Source organism: Sitophilus oryzae, unplaced genomic scaffold (genome assembly GCF_002938485.1).
Source record: "Sitophilus oryzae breed Bouriz unplaced genomic scaffold, Soryzae_2.0 scaffold_358_pilon_pilon, whole genome shotgun sequence".
Taxonomy (NCBI): domain Eukaryota; kingdom Metazoa; phylum Arthropoda; class Insecta; order Coleoptera; family Curculionidae; genus Sitophilus; species Sitophilus oryzae.
Genome location: NW_022146927.1, coordinates 660,956 through 680,563, shown reverse-complemented (window position 1 = coordinate 680,563; position 19,608 = coordinate 660,956). Strand labels below are relative to the sequence as shown.

The 19,608-nt window shown below is 33.3% G+C and overlaps 1 protein-coding gene across 1 annotated transcript in view; it reads right to left on the bottom strand.

Moving 5' to 3' along the window:
- Window positions 1–16,825, bottom strand: part of LOC115884858 (proteoglycan 4) — a 39,526-nt gene extending 22,701 nt beyond the window's left edge. Inside the window, exon 1 of the mRNA XM_030903568.1 lies at window positions 16,415–16,825. The gene's annotated coding sequence lies outside the window, so the exon portion shown is untranslated. The remainder of the gene's footprint in view (window positions 1–16,414) is intronic.
- Window positions 16,826–19,608: the final 2,783 nt, after the last annotated feature.

Here is a 19,608-nt window from a genome sequence, read left to right as displayed (position 1 = left end):
CTCTCTCTGTCTGTCACGTTGTGATGCTAGCTTGGACTCATGACGCTCAGGTGTTTCTGACTCTACCAGCTGCCTTTGTCTCTCACGTTGTGCTATTAACCTGTCATCATGTTGCTCAGGTGTTTCTGTTGCTAACCGTTCTCTTCGTTTCTGTAGTCGACTATAGGTTTCATTTTCACTTTCTTTTGCACGTTTCGTTCTATACTTTTCTTTCGCCTTTTCGAGCCTTCTTTTTCGTTGTGTAGCAGTTTCGTTTTTATTTTTGTTTGTGTTTTTATTTATTGTTTCCATGTTGTTCCCACGAGTAATGGACATTTTAACGGTCGACCCCAGAGGTCCAGTAGAGGGGCAAAGCTATAATATACAACAAGAGGCGCCCAATCTTGAGGGGAAACGCTTGCGACATTACATTTTTAGCCACCCTAATGCCATACAGTCCTCAGCACATTTTAACCTATTACCTTAACTTGGGTGGTAAAGCTACCGCTAACTACGTAGATACATCTAATCACCTATTTTTTTTATCTGTCCTTCTAACGTCACACAATCTTGGACACAACTGTTCTGGACACGACTGCTCATGCCCTCACCTAATACGCCATTTTGTAACGACGTCCATCTTGGATTTTAAATTTTGTCATAATCACAGTATTCTACTTGTGTAGCCCTTTCATTTGATACCCATATTGAGGGGGTTGTGGAAAAATATGAAATCGCTATTTTGTACCGGCGGCCATCTTAGATTTACAATGTTATTGATATTACTATATTGTATTGTCATCGGAACTAAAGGTGTGTACCAAATTTCAGATCAATCTGACAACAGGAAGGTACTTAAATTTCAATTTCTAATTTTGACCCAAATAAACAAACAAATAAATAAATACCGTACGGGTCGAGCTAAATAAAACCGTTTAAAAATATTGTTTTTTCCAGTAGAGAAAGGGAATCAAGTCATGCTTCACGCATTAAGCAGCTATAGCATGTTTCTGTTTGGTTTCTGAATATTCTGTCGATTCCTTTCAGAAGTGAACTGGATCAAGTCCATAAAATTTAACGCTATGCGCGATTTTAACACACGTGCTAAAGTTTAGAGCTAAAAAAATATTTTTTTGATAAAATGGATGACAATGAAACAAAGCCTGAACCATTTGCACCAAGCGAATCAGATTATCAAATGGTTCAAGTCCAAAAAAGTATAACCACACATTCTTAAAAATGACCACAGTTGTATTTTGAGTTACTTTAGTTTGCAATTATACAATTTGAAATATAATAAAGCATTGTGTCAAGTTTTCTTCTCCAGCTTGTTTTATTTTAATTAAGTAACATTAAAAAACTCTCATTTTCTCCATAATTATTAATTATCGTCTAGGACTTGATCCAGTTCACTTCTGAACCCTTCCAGTATTATTCAATCCAGCCAGCCAAAATAGAACTTACACAAAAAACTGATAAAAAAACAATCTGGTTTTGCATTAAAATGACAGAAAAGTGTCTCAGTTCTATATCTTTACTACAGGGTGGTCCAGTTTCAAACTTCATTTATTTTTCAACGGAAATCAATCAAATCATGTTTTCTTCGAAGAATTTGTTGTCACCCGGTATGCGAGTGTTAATTTTAATAATTTTTAGGGATGTGTCCACCTTTAAAGGACAAAGGAAGGAATACTAATTGAAATAATCGGTGTAGAATGTGAAGTCGACCTCGCCAGACATTATGAAAGCTTATAATGGGTGTTTCAAAGGTTAGATGAAATGTTGTTAGGTAAAAACACATGCTAAGCAGCGATAGATAATTGATGTGGACTGTAACATTTTATTGGAGCACACCGAACAGATATAAATACCATACGATAAAAAAAGGCGTCAAAGACGGCTGAGGAATAACAATCGACGATAATTTTTGCGAGGCCGAGCCCTAGACATCCTTGTGGGTCTGGAAACGTTCTATCCTTTTTTAATCATTCTATCATCAGAATTTTCAGCTTATTCAACCATTTCCAGTTATGGTGTAGCCTCCCTCACATAGTTAGATACTCTTTTTGTAGTTGAGCCCATTGTTGTCTATTGTTGGCTATACAGACCGAAGTTATCCCTTCTAATTTCCTAATATCATGGTCCCATCTCAGATTTGGTCTTCTTCTAGGTCTCTTACTTCCTCTTGGGTATCATGCTGTATTTTTTGTGGTCCATCTGTTGTCCGTCCTTCTTGCCAGGTGTCCTGCCTAGAGGTGGGAATTCTAGTTCCTTGGGAGGAACTAGTTTCCTAGTTCTAGTTCCTCCAGAAGAATAGTTCCTTGAACTAGGTCTTTAGTTCACAATAGTTTTCGACTAACATTGACATCCCCTTGCCTTGCTTGCTAATGCGTTTTGTTGTCAGTCAGAACTATTCACAGCATGATCTGTATAATTTTTATAATGTACGGAGATATAACGAGACGTGTAATTGTGTATGTTAAAAACATATAGGTAATATTGCAGATAAAAAAAATAAAAAAGAAACTCAAATCAGAGTTTAAAAAACTATATCACAAATCAATTGGAGCAAATATTACAAAAATTTTACGAAAAATTAATTTTTCCTCACTTCAAGCTTTTTGTTTTTGTCTAAAAATTCAGAATATCTACTTCGTTTTATAAGATATTTCTTAATTTTAGGAACCTAAAGTGAAACATTCCCATAAAATATTTAAAAAACAAACTAAAAATCGTATCCACGACAATTTCCTGTGGTAATTACGCCGCGCCGCCGCCGCCGGCTGTGGCAGTAGACAAGGCCGAATCCATCGTCATCGCCTTGTATTATATCTCGGATCTGCCGACTGAATAGATTCCCGTGAACTAGTCTTTTAATAGTTCCTTTATGTCCGGATCCGATAACATATAGCTGGCACTCCCCACGCCTGCCTAGCATCAATCGCGCTGGCTGATCCATACGTAAACTAGTCTTTTATTTAGTTCCTCTAGTTCCTTTAGGTCCGGATCCGATAACATACGGCTGGCACTTCCCACTCCTGCCTAGCATCGATCGCGCTGGCCCGATCTGTACGTACGTAAACTAGTCTTTTATTTAGTTCCTCTAGGTCCGGATCCGATAACGTACGGCTGGCACTTCCCACCCCCACTCCTGCCTACCATCGGGCTACGCGCGCTGGCCGATCCGTCGCCGTCGCATAATATTACATATCGGTCACAGTCTCGATCTCGGAATAGGTCCTGAGGAACTATTAAAAATAATTTAAAATTACCTTTCCAAAAATATAACACACTTGATATTTTGCTCAATTCCTCTTCGAGATATAGAGTATATAAAAATTCGCCCGCTTTAAATAAGTAGGCTTTGAACGGCACCGGCTGTAATACAAAAAAATTCTAGCTGTGAGCATCAATTAAAACGAAAATAATATTTGCTATGAGAGATGCAGAATTTTATAACAATTTAAAATATATTTAACCAATATCAACACATTTAAACTATATCTATTAACAATAAAAATAAATAGCAAACCAAGACATCAGATTTTGCTATAGGTTTTCGACATATCGACCCACTTCTGTTATGGACAAACGGGACAGTTTTTGAAAATTTCTCGCGGAATTCATTAACTCATTGGGGGTGAAAGATACCCTCATTTAATTGCTAAGTATTTTTAATTCTTGTCTAGATTATACGGAAGAATAAGGAACCTTTATTCTTCCGCAAATATATCCATAGGATTAGATCTATGGGCACTAAGTCAGGCGGCCTCGACGGCCAACGGCTGGGATCTTGGTTAGCTATCCAATTATTCCTGAAATTGGCTGCAAAAATTTGCTGCTAACTTCAGCTTTCAGAGGCGGTGCTGTTGTCTTGCTGGAAAAATATGTTTTCGAGTTCCATTAAAAGCATATCATCAATAACGGGTCCAAAGCCTACTAGTTAAAAGTGGCCAAACCAAACTTTTAAAAATTCTGTATTTCGAAGGGGATTATAACAAAATATCAAGTGTGCTATATTCTTGGAAAGGTAATTTTAAATTCTTTTCAGTTAATTAAAAATATAGAGGGTGTCCCAAATAAAAAATCATTTTTTTTGTTGATAACTCTTAAATTATTAATTTTAAAATAATTATACTTAAACCATTAAATTCTACGTAAAAAGGTGCTTTGAAAATGTTTTCATAGAAATACAAAATTTTATATATTATATATATTTTCCATAGCAAAAAAGTTATGTTAAGTGTTAAAAATGCGTTAAAAAGTGTTAAAAATGCACGTTTTTGAAAAACACTCCGAAACTCCGAAACAGTAACAGATATTGATGTGCGGTTTTCACCATCATATTTTTGATGAAAATTGAGCTCCAGACACCGATATTAGTTTTCGTCTATCTCCTATAGAAAAGGGTGTTTCCATTTAAAAGCGGCGAATTTCACCCACCCTGTACACCAAAAAAGGTATTGTGATTCATAGAAGACGTGTATCAACTTTCATAAAGATATTTGTAATAATATCAGAGTTATTATAAAAAAAAACAATTTTAGAAAAATTTACCACCCTGTATCTCAGAAATTAAGATGTTTAGGACATACATTCATATGAAGTTTTTTTTTATTAAAATAAGTCCAAGAATCACTTCCTTAAATATTAGCATGTCATTAAGGAACACCCTGTGGCCTGTATATACCTATTTTTTACTATTATTTCTTTATTAAGTTTTACTATTCTTAGACAAAAGTGTATTTATTTAATCATTTATTGTGTTTCCGAGGACGCACGCCACTGTGGGGGCTATAAAATCGCACTGTATCTCGATAATTACCCAATAATAGATGTCAACTAATTTCTATAGTGTTTAGCAACGATTTGTCGTTATATAATCCGGACGAAGCGGTCGAATGAGCATTCGAAACGTTTTATTCGCGTCAAACAAACAGTTTCCAATATACAGGGTGGTCCTGAAGTGAGGACATTGCCTTTTTATAAAATCAGTTAATCAACTTATGTTGTTTATTTCTCGGTAGGCAGTATTTTGTGAGTAGATTTTGGTCAAGACACCAAAAAAAACTAAATTGCTTGATAAGTACTGGTACGGTACAGGGGGGCGCCTCTCATACGCCGCGGAGGTTCCAAGGAGAACGACAGTTTGTATTGAAATGAAATTTTGGAAGCATATGTAGGTTAATTCAGAGCACTTTTTAAAAATATAGAGAGTTCTACAGGGTGTCCCCAAAAAAAGTTACATATCAAAGTTGTGTTTTTTGCAATGGAACACCCTATATATTAATTGATTTTCGGATTGTGGGAGAAAAATAAAGGTGAGTTTTATAAGAGTATATGACTAAAATGTAAGGTTTTTGACATATTTAACATTTTCTAGAAATAAAGAACAATTTTTCCTACAATCTTGAATTTTTGTTAAATTAACAAAAGGTATATCACACAGTCACCCTAGATTTTTTAAATAATAAAGATCTACAGACGTAAAATCATAAAAATTAAAATATCTAGGAAGATCTTTGTCTGAGGGGTATAAGAGGCGCCACCCTGTATAGTCGCATTTAGTAAATATGTCAAAAGAGAATAAAATACAAAGTTACTGGTAATAAACTTGTTAATTTTTGTTAATTTAAAAAGAAACGTCGAATTCTCGATACGCAGGGGCGGATCGTGAATTTGTGGGGTCCTGGGCTGAAACTACTTAGGGGCCTACATAAGTACTCAACTAATAGCCATATCAAAAAACTGTTTTTATAATGATATATTATTATTCTTCTTCTTTACGTGCCGTCTCTTTCGTGGAGGTTGGCGATCACATTGGCAAAATCTTCACGATTCTCGGCTTTCCTTATAAGTTCTTCAAAAGTTAGGTGAGTCCAGTTTCTGATGTTTCTCAACCAAGATAGTTTCTTCCTGCCGAGACCTCTCTTTCCTTCAATCTTACCCTTAACTATCAATTGTAAGACGTGGTATTTTTCATTTCTCAATATATGCCCTAAATATGATGTTTTTCTTATTTTTATTATATTGAGCAATTCTCTTTCTCTGCCTATTCTGCTGTAGACTTCGGTATTTTGTGATATGTGGATTTAAGTAACATAAATGTTACTTAAATCTACGCAAGTATTAGTTGTACAAAAGGCGACCTTATTGCTGTGGTAGCAATCTCTTCCAGGCAAACTTTGGGTGAGAGAGAAACCGAAATAGTGATATTTTATAAGAATATAAAAAAACAATAAAACAATTTTATTTATTTACTTATTATGAATTAGTAAAATAAATTGATAGGTAGTAGTCACAGAAATTGACAGTTATTTGGTCATCACATTCCAAGTCTTTAGTTAGATCACAATTTATGGAAAGAAGTGATAAACTATTTAGTCGATGGTTAGACATTGTTGTCCTATATTTATTTTCTACATAGGACATCTTGGAGAAGGAGCGTTCTGCTTTACAGCTAGTGATTGGCAATGTTAAAAAAATCTTTAAAATGGTATAGCAGTTAGGGAACACGTTAATAAGTTTATTTTCATACATGAGCATAAAAATGTCACTGCAAGAGGTGTAAGACTCAGACATAGATTGGAGTAAGTATGATTTTAATTGAATGCACTCATTCACTAAATGCTCGTCTACGTCATCGGGATTGTAATCAATAATATGAAGTGTAATTTCCAAATCTATGTTTTCGATATTTTTGTCTTGCAAATCCATTAAAAATTTGAATTTCTTGCTATATGTCTCATAGACTTGTCTCCTTTTATTTAAATCCATAATCAGCTTATCCAACGCAACTTTTAACGTGTCTCTTTAAATCTTTCTGCGCCGTATACTGAGAATTCACCTGTAGACTTATCTGAAAATTTTGGGATAATGCATCTCTTGTTTATGTAATTGTAGTCTATTATTACACTAGTACTTAATTTTTTAGCTTTTTCGTCGTATTCCTGTAACATTTGATCTGATTGATGTCGTATGTTGCTCACAAAGTCTTTTAAAGAAACAATTAACTTGTTGCCTTCACAAATGTCTAAACCAGGGCTCTGTATTTTTTTATTAACTAAATGAAATCTCTCCAAAACTTCTTCCCAAAAGATAATCAAAATTGCAGTCTCGAGTTTCGCCATTTTATTGAATAAATTTCGTGCCTCTTTCCGGAAATCAACTTTCTCAACCTCATTTTCGCTGAAACTTTTGAAAATTTTCATAATGTCATCATAATTATTTTTTAAGGCTTTGACAGCATCATAGTGGCAAGGCCATCTTGTCTGGCTTAAACTTTTAACCTGAATTTTAATTTTATTTCACGATTCAACAGTTCCCACCTATGGGTCTATTGTTTTTCGCGGGGCCTGGGGGCCCCTTGTAACCTCGGGGCCCTGGGCTGCAGCCCAAACAGCCCGTAGGTAGATCCGGCCCTGTCGATACGCCTGCCTTTTGATACTGTCATATAATTGATACCAATTAAACTTTCAGTTACGTCATCGAGGGCGCAATTTTTAAATTCTAGCTGATCTATCTCCGTTAATGCTAGCCATAGCTCTTGTAAAGTTTGTGGTGGAATAGGACGACGACGAACAGCTGTTTTAAGTTCATCGTACAAATGTTCGATTGGATTGAGGTCGGGACTACAAGGAGACCATTCCATTCTTCGTAGTCCAACCTCATCCAGGTTCTCGTTAACTACTCGTACTCCTAACTCGTTATTCCGCGCAACGTGGGACTTGGCATTATCATGCATCAGTATGAAATGATTTCCAATGAAACGAGCAAATGGAACGACCACTTCTTGGAGGACATCCTCAATATAACGGTGGGCATTGAGAGAGAGCTCCATTTTCAACAAATTCAAGATTGTAAAAATATGAGTACTTTATTTAAAAATGTGTAGCTCATGAAAGAACAGAGATAATAGGATAATTCAAAAAATGAAATGTTAGGAATACGTCGAAGATTACAGGAAAGTGTTTTTTTTTATCCAGAATGCCCGTCCCATTTTTTTCCACAGGGTGTTTTGAATTTATTGCAAAAAACGAAGTTTTGATTTACCCCGGTATAAACCCACCTAACCGCGAAATATATAAGCCTTGTTTATATACATCAAACTTGGTCAAAATTTTAGGGTGGCGGAATTTTGCGTCGGGGAGTTTATTTATTTCAGTGTTATTTAAAAAAAAGCTGTATCCTCAGTATATTACACCTTGCGAATCAACAGTTATTTGATTTAAATTTTAATGCAACAAACCGAATCATTTAAAGAATATTAATCAGTACAGTCTGGTCGACAACTGGTGGACGTGGAAATTTATTTAAAATAAAACGTTTGTTAACATTATTCTCCATGGTGAAATTTCGTTTTCACTGTATAAGGCAATAATAATACTGCTAAAACAGTTAAAATGCATGAAATTTTCTATTCAGCAGTAGAAAAATCGCGGTTATTTATATAATAAAATAAATTCTTCTAATAAAAAAGACTTCTTCAGAAAGATGTTGCAATTTTCTAATAACAATCTACAAAAATCTTTAAAAAAGATTTTTTTACCATAATAAAACGTTAAACGTTAAAATTTTATGTGCAGTTAAAGTTCTTGTTGCTTCATTAACCTGATTCAAATCTAGAATGTAGAATGTATACATTTTGTTTTAATTACTTATAAAATGCTGTAATAAATAAAGTAATTTGTAAGAAAAACCAGTTTGGTTAATGTATAGTTGGAATATACATATTTTTCCATTATTTAAGTAGATTAGCGCAAAAAACTGGAATTAAATTATTTATTTATTCCGAGAAATATTTTATTTATTTAGTAGCATAGACAACATTTTATTTGAGAGTAATTTTTGTTATTTGTTAACTACCATCCTTTCCTCAAAGAAACTTATGTCACTTTTGGTTGAACTGCGCTGCGAGACTTCTTAGCATTTGATGTTTTTTCATGGGATATCATCATCATCATCATCATCTTCAGCTTATTCAACCATTTCCAATTATGGTGTAGCTTCCCTCACATATTAAGATGCTCTCTTTGTAATTGGGCCTATTGCTGTCTATTATTGGCTATGCGAGTCCAAGTTATCCCTACTGATTTCCCAATATCATGGTTCCATTTACAGGTTTGGTTTTCTTCTAGGCCTCTTAATTTCTTGGAGGTACCATGCTGTAATTTTTGTGGTTCATCTGTTGTCCGTTCTTCTTGGACCTTTTTAAGAAAATTAATTTTATTTTTCAGAAACTATTTGAGACAGAGTTTACCAAAAATGCTTTTTATATCTACTAGTGGGTAAATGAATTTGTAGATATATTACGAATTTTTTTGGAACTTTAGTTTCGGAGATATAAATTTAATCGGACTTTTTTATAAAAATTAATTTTATTTTTCAGAAACTATTAGAGGCAGAGTTTACTAAAACTATTTTCAGTGTTGTGTTATTGGGATATAATACTATTTAATTTAACATAAGACTATTAAATTTGTTATGTATGGTACTATGGTACATCAATATTTTTGATCGTAATCATTTTTTTTTCTAGATAATTAGGTCCAATGAACCGGGGCGAGGAACCATGTACCGTTAAATCACGTCCGAATACAATAGGAGGTCAGTACCGCGGTACCACGACAGACAATGGGTGGAAGTGGTACCTGTTGCAGTGGTACTTGAAGATACCCGGTGGACATCTTCAAGGGCATACGAAAAACGAGTACAACCTTTCATTATTGCATTATATAACCTAGAAATATCTTTTTTTTCAAATCAAATAAGTATGATTATTTTTGTGAAATGAGGCATTTTCGACAAAAAAATTGGCGCCGGGAGGCACGTATAGCCGCCCATACTAAAATATGTTAATAGAAAGTTGGTAGGCCAGTAGGCAGTTCTTTTACTTTCAAAGTAAAGGAATTTTTCCAATTTTTTTTATCTCAAAAACTGCGACTTTGACTGATTTTGATGTTATTACAAATATTATTCCTAATCTTAAATTGAAAACCGCATTTCGCTAGCTACTGTAATTTTGGAGTTACGATTTTTTTAAATTTTTAACCCCCCACCCATCTTCCTTACCAACCCCCCACCCCCACCAAAAACTAATGGCCATATTCTCCGGTGCCACAGTATTTATGTGCCAAATTTGGTTAAATCGGTTTAGCGGTTTTTGAGTTATCGTGTTACAGACGGACAGACAGACAGACAGACAGACACCATGAAAATATTTTGTATTTAGGTCATTTATGACCCAAATGGTATGAAAGGTATGGCTCCTTTATGGTATGGAAGGTTGGACATTGAAAGCAGCTGCCATTAATAAACTAGAGGCTTTCGAGATGTGGCTATATCGCAGAATTCTGAAGATACCTTGGACGGCTAGGCTAACAAATGGGGAAGTTCGGAGACATTTCAACAAACAGCGCGAATTGTTTGAATTGATTAAGAAGAAAAAACCGCATACCTCCATGGGGCACATAATACGAAACCCCAAATATCAATTCTTGCATCTGTTAATCGAAGGCAAGATCGAAGGCCGGTGGGGTATCGGAAGGAAGAAAATGTCTTGGCTGAGGAATGTTAGACAGTGGACAGGCCTACACGATGTACAGGGTGGGTCAAATTCGACTTTTAAATGGAAACACCCTTTTCTATAGCAGATAGACGAAAACTAATATCGGTGTCTGGAGCTCAATTTTTATCAAAAACATGATGGTGAAAACCGCACATCAATATTTGTTACCGTTTCGGAGTTTCGGGGTGTTCAAAAATGTGCATTTTTAACAAATCGCTGTAACTTTTTTGCTATGGAAAATTTTGTATTTCTATGAAAACATTTCCAAAACACCTTTTTACGTAGAATTTAATGATTTAAGTATAATTTTTTTAAAATTAATAATTTAAGAGTTATCAACATAAAAATTGATTTTTTATTTGGGACACCCTCTATGTTTTTAATTAACTGAAAAGGATTTAAAATTATCTTTCCAAAAATATAGCACACTTGATATTTTCTTATAATCCCCTTCGAAATACAGAATTTTTAAAAGCTCGCCACTTTTAACTAGTAGGCTTTGGACCTCTTATTGATGATATGCCCTTAATCGAACTCGAAAATATATTTTTCCAGCAAGACGACGCACCGCCTCTGAAAGCTGAAGTTATCAGAAAATTTTTGCAGCCAATTTCAAGAATAATTGAATAGCTAACCAAGATCCCAGCCGTTGGCCGCCGAGGCCGCCTAATTTAGTGCCCATGGCTCTAATCCTATGGATATATTTGCGGAAGAATAAAGGTTCCTTATTCTCCCGTATAATCTAGACAAGAATTAGAAATACTTAGCAGTTATGAGAGGGTATCTTTCACCCCCACTGAGTTAATGAATTCCGCGAGAAATGTTCAAAAACTGCCCCGTCTGTCCATAACAGAAGACGGTCGATATGTCGAACACCTTTAGGAAAATCTCATGTTTTGGTTTACTATTTATTTTTATTGTTATTAGATATAGTTTAAATGTGTTGATGTTGGTTAAATATATTTTAAATTGTTATAAAATTCTGTATTTCTCATAGCAAACATTATTTTCGTTTTAATTGATGGTCACAGCTAGAACTTTTTTTGCATTACAGTCGGTGCCGTTCAAAGCCTACTTATTTAAAGGGGGCGAATTTTTATATACTCTATATCTCGAAGGGGAATCGAGCAAAATATCAAGTGTGTTATATTTTTAGAAAGGTAATTTTAAATTCTTTTCAATAAATTAAAATATACAGGGTGTCCCATATAAAAAATCAAATTTTCTGTTGATAATTCTTAAATTATTAATTTTAAAAAAATTATTGAGCTCCAGACACCGATATTAGTTTTTGTCTATCTCCTATAGAAAAGGATGTTTCCATTTAAAAGCGTCGAATTTGACCCACCCTGTACAGTCGTTAATAAACACCGCCAGGAATAGAGAAGCGATGGGAAATGTTGTCGCAAACATCCATTAATGGATTCGCACTAGAAGAAGAAGAAGATGACCCAAATAACTCATTTTGAGTAAAATTAAAAAAACTTTTTTTTGCCGATCTTAATAGCCTACCATACCTATTGGTATGGTCGGTTAAAAATCATCAACGATTGTCTTTGACGTCGGTTTTTTTTCGATCATACTATATTATTAATTACTGTAATATTATGTAAGCAAAAACCATGTAAATTAAAAAAAAATATATTTATTTAAATTTACATACATCTTCGTATTATTATTGAGTTATATCATCTGTAAATATTACCAAGCCATCATACGTAAGCATATATAGGCATATTAATAGCTAATTTAAAGGTTAAAATACAACAAAAAGTTGTAAAATATTCATAAAGTGTGTTTTAATTACTTTTATAAGGTTTTTATGAAAAAAAAAACAGTTTTTTTCAAACGTCACAAATGTATTAATTTTTGCGACTTGATTGACAATATAAAAAAGTCATTTTAACGCCTAATAACCATAAAAGTAAAGCACTTTTACGCCTAAGCATAAAAGTACGAAAATATATTATTAAACTGACATAAAGTGTCAAATTTAACGAGTGTAACCATAGTTTCTCCATATACAGGTTGGTCCGAACTGTATTCCGGAAACTCGGCAGCATATTCTGCAGATAAAAATAAGTAAAAAAAATGTACGTCCTCAAATGCTTAGTTTCGAAGATACAGGGTGTAGAAGGTTTATTTTTATTTCGATTTTTTCCAAATAATTTCTGAATATTTGGATCAAAATTGGAGTTTTTTGATATGAGAAATTTGACTTTGATGTCAAAATGACACCTACTAGTAGAGAGCGCCACCTACATGTGTTTTAACTGTTTTGAAGCGTAATAACTTTTTGTCCGTACCTGTATAAAACTCCTGAGGAAAAAAAATCTTATACATCTCTGTAACTTTTTACGTCAAAAATATCTTTTCGTAAAAATCGCTACGAGCAACCGTTCTCAAAATTTATTTTTTACTATTTTCTGATTTTTATAATAGGTCTAATAGGTATATGCATGTATAGAAGGAACTAAAATTGAGACAACTCTTTAAAGAAAAAAATCTAGCTAATATAAATATCTCTTTTACAAACTTTACTTGAAGAAAAGAAATCCATAATATGGGAAAATAACCAAATGAAATCCTATTGGAAAACTACTATACACGTCAAAAACCCTGAGAGTGTATCTATATACAGGGTGTCCCAATACACCGACCAAAATGAAGTCCACTGGGTATTTTTGGGGTGGAAAAAACAGAGACGCGGACTAGGAAATCGTCACATAACCTCAAGGCCTGCAAGAAATCGATATACATTTCTCTATACTCGAGGAATGTCACTGTAGCTGATATAAAAAGCTGATCGCCTTCACTTGAGTGGCTGAGGCGACGTGCAAGAAGTGTTTTTCTTGTCGTTTTGCACGACCACGCCTTACTGCAAGAATTTCTGTATCAATTCGATCGTGATTTGCAGGTGTAATAAACAATATATACAGAGTGTTTTATGCCCAAAAGAACATAATAATATACTTTCCTTACTTAAGTACTATACATCAGGTTGTACCAATATTATGTGGACGTAGACCAGACTACTAAGTAAAAGAGTGTATTTGAAAAATATAATCAGCTCACTGCCTTTATCTGAAGAGTGTAGATCTTCAAATTTGGTAGATTTAAACTGAAATACTTTAGTATTTTAAGAACCTATCTGAAATTTTCTTCAAAGTACCTAGGAGGGTAGTTCTAGGGGTGAATATGAGTGATATGAGTTGAAGAAGCACATCTGATATTTTCTGAAAAGCGTACATCTCTAAATTTTGTATATCAGAAGTAACTTAACTTAACTAGGGTGTCCCAGGTTCAGTGGCGTAGCTAGGTAACCAAGGACCCTGGGGCAAATTAAAAGATGGGGCCCCACTGCTATGTAAACTGATTAGGTTTTATCAAATAAAAATATGAAATATACAAATATGGGGCCCGGGCCCCCCCTAAAAGTGTAAAATATTAGGCTTTTGCGTTAAAAATGGCGCCCTAAAAATCATATTCTACATTGTTTTTCATTTTGGCCCCCCCCCTCTAAAATAAATTCCTGTATCCGCCCCTGGCCCAGGTTAAGAGTGCATTAGAAGTTTTTACAGAACTACAATAGCTAGATCGGAGATTTTTTGCCACATCATTGTTTCTCAACGAGATCTATCGATTAAAAATGTTTTCAATATGGCGGCACTTCCGGAAATACCGCAAGTTGACAGCAACTTCCTTATTTTAAATGGGTACCTTCATTTTTTATCACATACTTAAATTCTCTGTAAAATTTTATGAATTTTGAACACAAATTTCTATACCTAACATTAATCGTTTTTGAGAAAAGAAATATTTTTAATTTTTGGAGGAAAAAACTGCCTGTCAAAAAAATTTGTATAGCCTAAACGTCAAATTTAGTGATTACCACAGCCACTGCGTTAAAGTGTTCGAATGTCTATAATATTTAAAAACCTAACCGTTTTTATTTCACTATAGTGAAAAGGTTTTTTTTTTCGTTACTTTTTGATTGCACATGTTCCTGTACCTAAAATAAATCGTTTTAAGTTATTTAAGATTTAGTTTTAGAGCGTATATTTTCCTGGTTTGTTCCGATCTAGATATTGTAGTTCTCTAGAAGCTTCTAATGTACGTTCAGCCTGGGACACCCTGTATTATGTATTCTAAAAACTCCAGATCTTAAATTTACTTGCATAACCTTTAGTTTAGAGTAATTTTATAGAGATAGAATATAGAATAGTAGTAGGTTATTTTCTAGTGATAAAAATATCCAGGAAAAATATATTTTCTGACGATTAACAAAATCTAAAGCTTTTTTTCAAGCATATATGTGAAAATTCGTGGTTATATTGAATATATCCAATAGAAAGTTCATTCTATAGTACTTTTATAATGTCAAACCACGCTATTCGTGAAAATCGCACAGTAGGGCACCAAATGTAGTCCAAAAAACTGTCGGTACTGCCAGTACTCTATAAGGAAAAGTCACGTTACATAAGGAAAACTATTACAGGGTATAATAGCTAATAAAGTTTGAAAGGCGTGTACACATATACGTTTTAAGGTTCTTGCGTATTACATATATGAGTGGTGATATTGAATTGTAATGAGGTACTACACAGGGTGTCCCAAAAAGAAGTCTCATACAGTAATGATCGAGAAAGTTTTTTTTGGATTTTTTTAACAATCATTTGTTATCAATTATTTGTTAGTGTACTAGTGTATTATAGTATATAGTAGTATACTAGTATAGTTACTAAGAGTTACTTTTCGGTAAATCCACCATTTTTATTTTTTCAGAAAAAAAATCGAGATTTGGTATGTTAGTATATGACATAAATTAGGATTGATTGACGTATTCAATTGTTTTCGGTCACTTCCTGTTTCACCGGAAATGACTACAACTTTTAAATACCATCGGTATTTTGTTACATTATTCATAAATGACACTCCGATTAGAATGACATATCATATGTCAACTTTTGGCATTTTCGAATATGGTTTATTGGAAATTGCAACGTCCGATTCATAACGACAATTTGACTCGAAATATCAAGTTTGTGGTACCAAATTATTCGTAAAAAATGCCTTTTCCGAATATTCTAATGAGCCACCCTCGCTTCATTTGAAAAAATTGAGATATGATTAAAAATACGATTTGGGCATCTATTAACCGGCCAGGATAAGACACTAAAAACATTAGACGATCAAATATCTATTTTTCCAAAGCTCCTTGAATTAAAATTATTGTTTTTAACACAGCCATGGCACTCTAGATTGAAATTTAAAATACAATTTTGTTTAAAGCGAAAATGTCAAAACTTGACATATTATGATACCTACATGATTCTATTCAGAGTGTCATTTTCTATCAAATAAAGTAAAAAAATTCCGAGGGTGCCGTTTAAAAATCAAAAGTTGTAGTCATTTCCGGTGAAACAGGAAGTGGCCGAAAAGAATTGAATACGTCAATCAATCCTAATTTATGTCATATACTAATATATCAAATCTCGTTTTTTATCTGAAAAAATAAAAAAGTAACAAAGTAAGTACTTTTGAGACGCACCCGGTATACCCTTTTGAGGGCTGTAACTTCTTCAGGAAGCATCTTAGAGTATAATATGTTCTTAGGGAACTGTTTGATTTATTTTTATCTGGAGTATCACCCATTGAACTTTGGTACACTATCTCTTTTACATCCTGTATATGTATAGAGATGTTATCGATCGATATAGATCGAAATCTCAAAAGAAACACAGTAAGATAATTATATAATTATTGTCAAATACTGATATTTATTGAACTGAGTGGCACCATATTATACATTTCACTTTACATATCGCTATTTAGAGCCATTTCTAAGCAACAGCTGTTCAAACTCACCTGTTTCATTCAAATCGAACACTTCAGAACATATTCCACTCAATCTACTCTACTCCTCTATGCTCTACGGTGCTCCTATCTCCTCCTGAGCTACGTAGATCGTGTACCAGTACGCTAGAACGGTCAGTACTATCGCTATAATCACGAACTTGACGTAAACTAGTACTAGGTCTTTTAGTACCCTCGCGAACGTTTTGAAACAGGTATAGTTTTACTGGGTGCACTGAAACAGGTGATACAGCGTATAGGCCTAGTACTGCCACGCGAAGCAGTACCACTAGGTCCTGGGGGAGGTAGTTTTGGATGCAGTAGTAGGCGCCTATGATTAGACGACGGTATGGCATCGGATTTGATGGGGAGTACTGCTATACGCGGATGGCGCGAGGCTCGAAGGATTTCTGCGGAACCGTGGTGGGTACTGGTAGAGTAAGGTGGTCGGGGTACGACCAAGTGGTGGAAGGAACAGGACCGGATTCGACAGGAATTTTTAGTACTTAAAACCCTCTTTACACATAATGTAACACCAACTATTGAAAGAAAAATATACAGAACTTTATACAAATACAAACATATATTAACAGACTTAACAACGAACAGAAAATACACAAACAGGGTATACCTTTTAGACCTATAGTCAGTAGTATAAATTCTCCATGCCATCCGTTAGCAAAATTTTTACTAGACATATTAAATCCGATTGCAAATAACACAGATTCATATACATTAAAAACACACCACATTTTATAGAAAAAATCTCAAAAATTAATATAACACCTAACAGTTTAATGGTTAGTTTTGACGTTGTTAGTCTTTTCACTAATGTGCCGGTAGATAAATCACTTAAAATAGTTAGGAATATATTAGAACAAGATACACATTTAATAGATAGAACAAAATATAAAATAGATAGTATTTTGGAATTGTTGACACTTTGTGTTAAAACTACTTATTTCCAATTAAATAATGAATTTTTTCAACAAGATTTCGGTATGGCAATGGGATCACCTCTCACTCCTTTGTTAAGTAATATTTTTATGGAAGATTTTGAAAATAATACAATAAATAGTTTTTCAAAAAAGCCTGTAATATGGCTGCGTTATGTTGATGATATTTTTGCAATATGGCAACATAACGTTTCTGAAATAGACATTTTTTTGGATTATATAAATTCTCTCGCGAACCTACCATAAAATTTACTTTAGAAGTAGAGAGAGGTAATCGTTTGCCATTTCTTGATGTTTTAGTGTCAAAGTTTCAAAATAAACTAATTTTAGATGTTTACAGAAAACCCACAAACACAGATAGATAGGGGAGAATGCCCAACAGTGAGACACATTTTTTTAAGACCGTAAAAAATATTTTATTTTTTCATCAAAATAAACTATTTTAGTATACTTTAAAGACAACCACTCTCTCCTAAACATGTTGAATTAACTACTCTCATTGAGACAAAAACATGTCTTAAAATTAACAATATTGTTATTATTGCATTTGTCTCATTGTTGGGCCCTAAGGTCTAACAGTAAGACAGAGGAAGTTTTAAACAAATAACTATTTATTAATTACTTAAAAATAGTTAAGAGTATTTATTTGCGTTTGGCATAAAACAAAGTAGAGCTGTCTTAACAAAGAACTTGAAATATAAAAATAAACACAAGTGCTAAAAATATAATTAACTTAATCAACTAACGAAATAATAAAAAATCGGTAAAAAACTTTTAAGTTAAACGGTTTTATCTTATGTGCACTGAAAACTAGAAAATAATAATAACAATTAGGTATTTTGAACTTCTAGTTCAGAAATATTTTAGTACTAGGCAGAATAGCTTTTAGGCATATTAGACAAAAATAAAAATGTGGGGCCCATTAACTATTGCTGTAATACTTTCTTCTATACTAAGTGTGGATTGCATCGACTTACTATAATCGTAACTGGAGATTTTGATAATCAATAACCAGCCGTGGCGGCTTCACCAGCGAACGCCGAGCTCATGATCTACCAAAGTATAAAGATATGCTTTGCCATAGGTAGGATTTCAGAGGGGCCCCACGTTTTTATTTTAGTCTAATATGCCTAAAAGCTATTCTGCCTAGTACTAAAATATTTCTGAACTAGAAGTTCAAAATACCTAATTGTTATTAATATTTTCTAGTTTTCAGTGCACATAAGATAAAACCGTTTAACTTAAAAGTTTTTTTACCGATTTTTTTTGGAAAGATGAATCCGCCACATAGGTATAGATATTTTTTATAATGTACAGGTTCTGGCAATAGTGCATCTGTAGCTCTTAAAATAAAAAAAAACTTAGGAATTTTGTTTAAGTGCAAACCTAAAGTATGTACTAGGATGAGTATTTCAGGAAAATAATTTAATTTCTACAGGGTGGCTCAAAAAGTGAGTGGATCGGGATAATTTTTTTTTAAATGGAACACCCTGTATATTTTTGCATTTTTCGCTTCCTTTCTGATCACTTTACAGAATTCTAAGATATTATTAAACATGTTTTGATAGTTTCAGAGATATTAATTAATAAATATATATTTTTTTCAGTCTTTTTTAAAAAAGTTATTAAAAATACAAGAAATGTCCTGAAATCTAAACTATACTAGGTGTTTCCTACAGTTGGTCTCTATTTACTTTGCAATAAATATCATAATCAATTACATCATACAGGGTGTTTAAAATTCTATGCCAAACATTCTAAAATATAAAATAATTTTTCTTGTTTTTTTTAAATAGAACACCCTGTATATTATTTTTTTTTGTTGGATGGAGAATTAAAAAATGAACATTTTTTGTATTTAAAGTATTTTAAAATTTTTAGCCGTTTCGCAAATTTTTGGTTTTTATATCATTGGGTGGTTTTGATAAAAAAATTCTGTTAAAAACCCCTTAAAAAAATTTGAAATACTTTAAATACAAAAATTATTCATTTTTTAATTCGCCATCTAACAAAGAAATAATATAGAGGGTGTTCCATTTAAAAACGAAGAAAAGCTATTTTATATTTTAGAATGTTTGGCATAGAATTTTGAATACCCTGTATGGTTTAAGATTACGATATTTATAGGAAAGTTAGTACGGATCAACTATAGTAAACCTAGTATAGTTTTGATTTCAGGACATTTCCTGTATTTTTAATAATATTTTTAAAAAGGCCGAAAGAACTTTTTTTATTTATTTATTAATATTT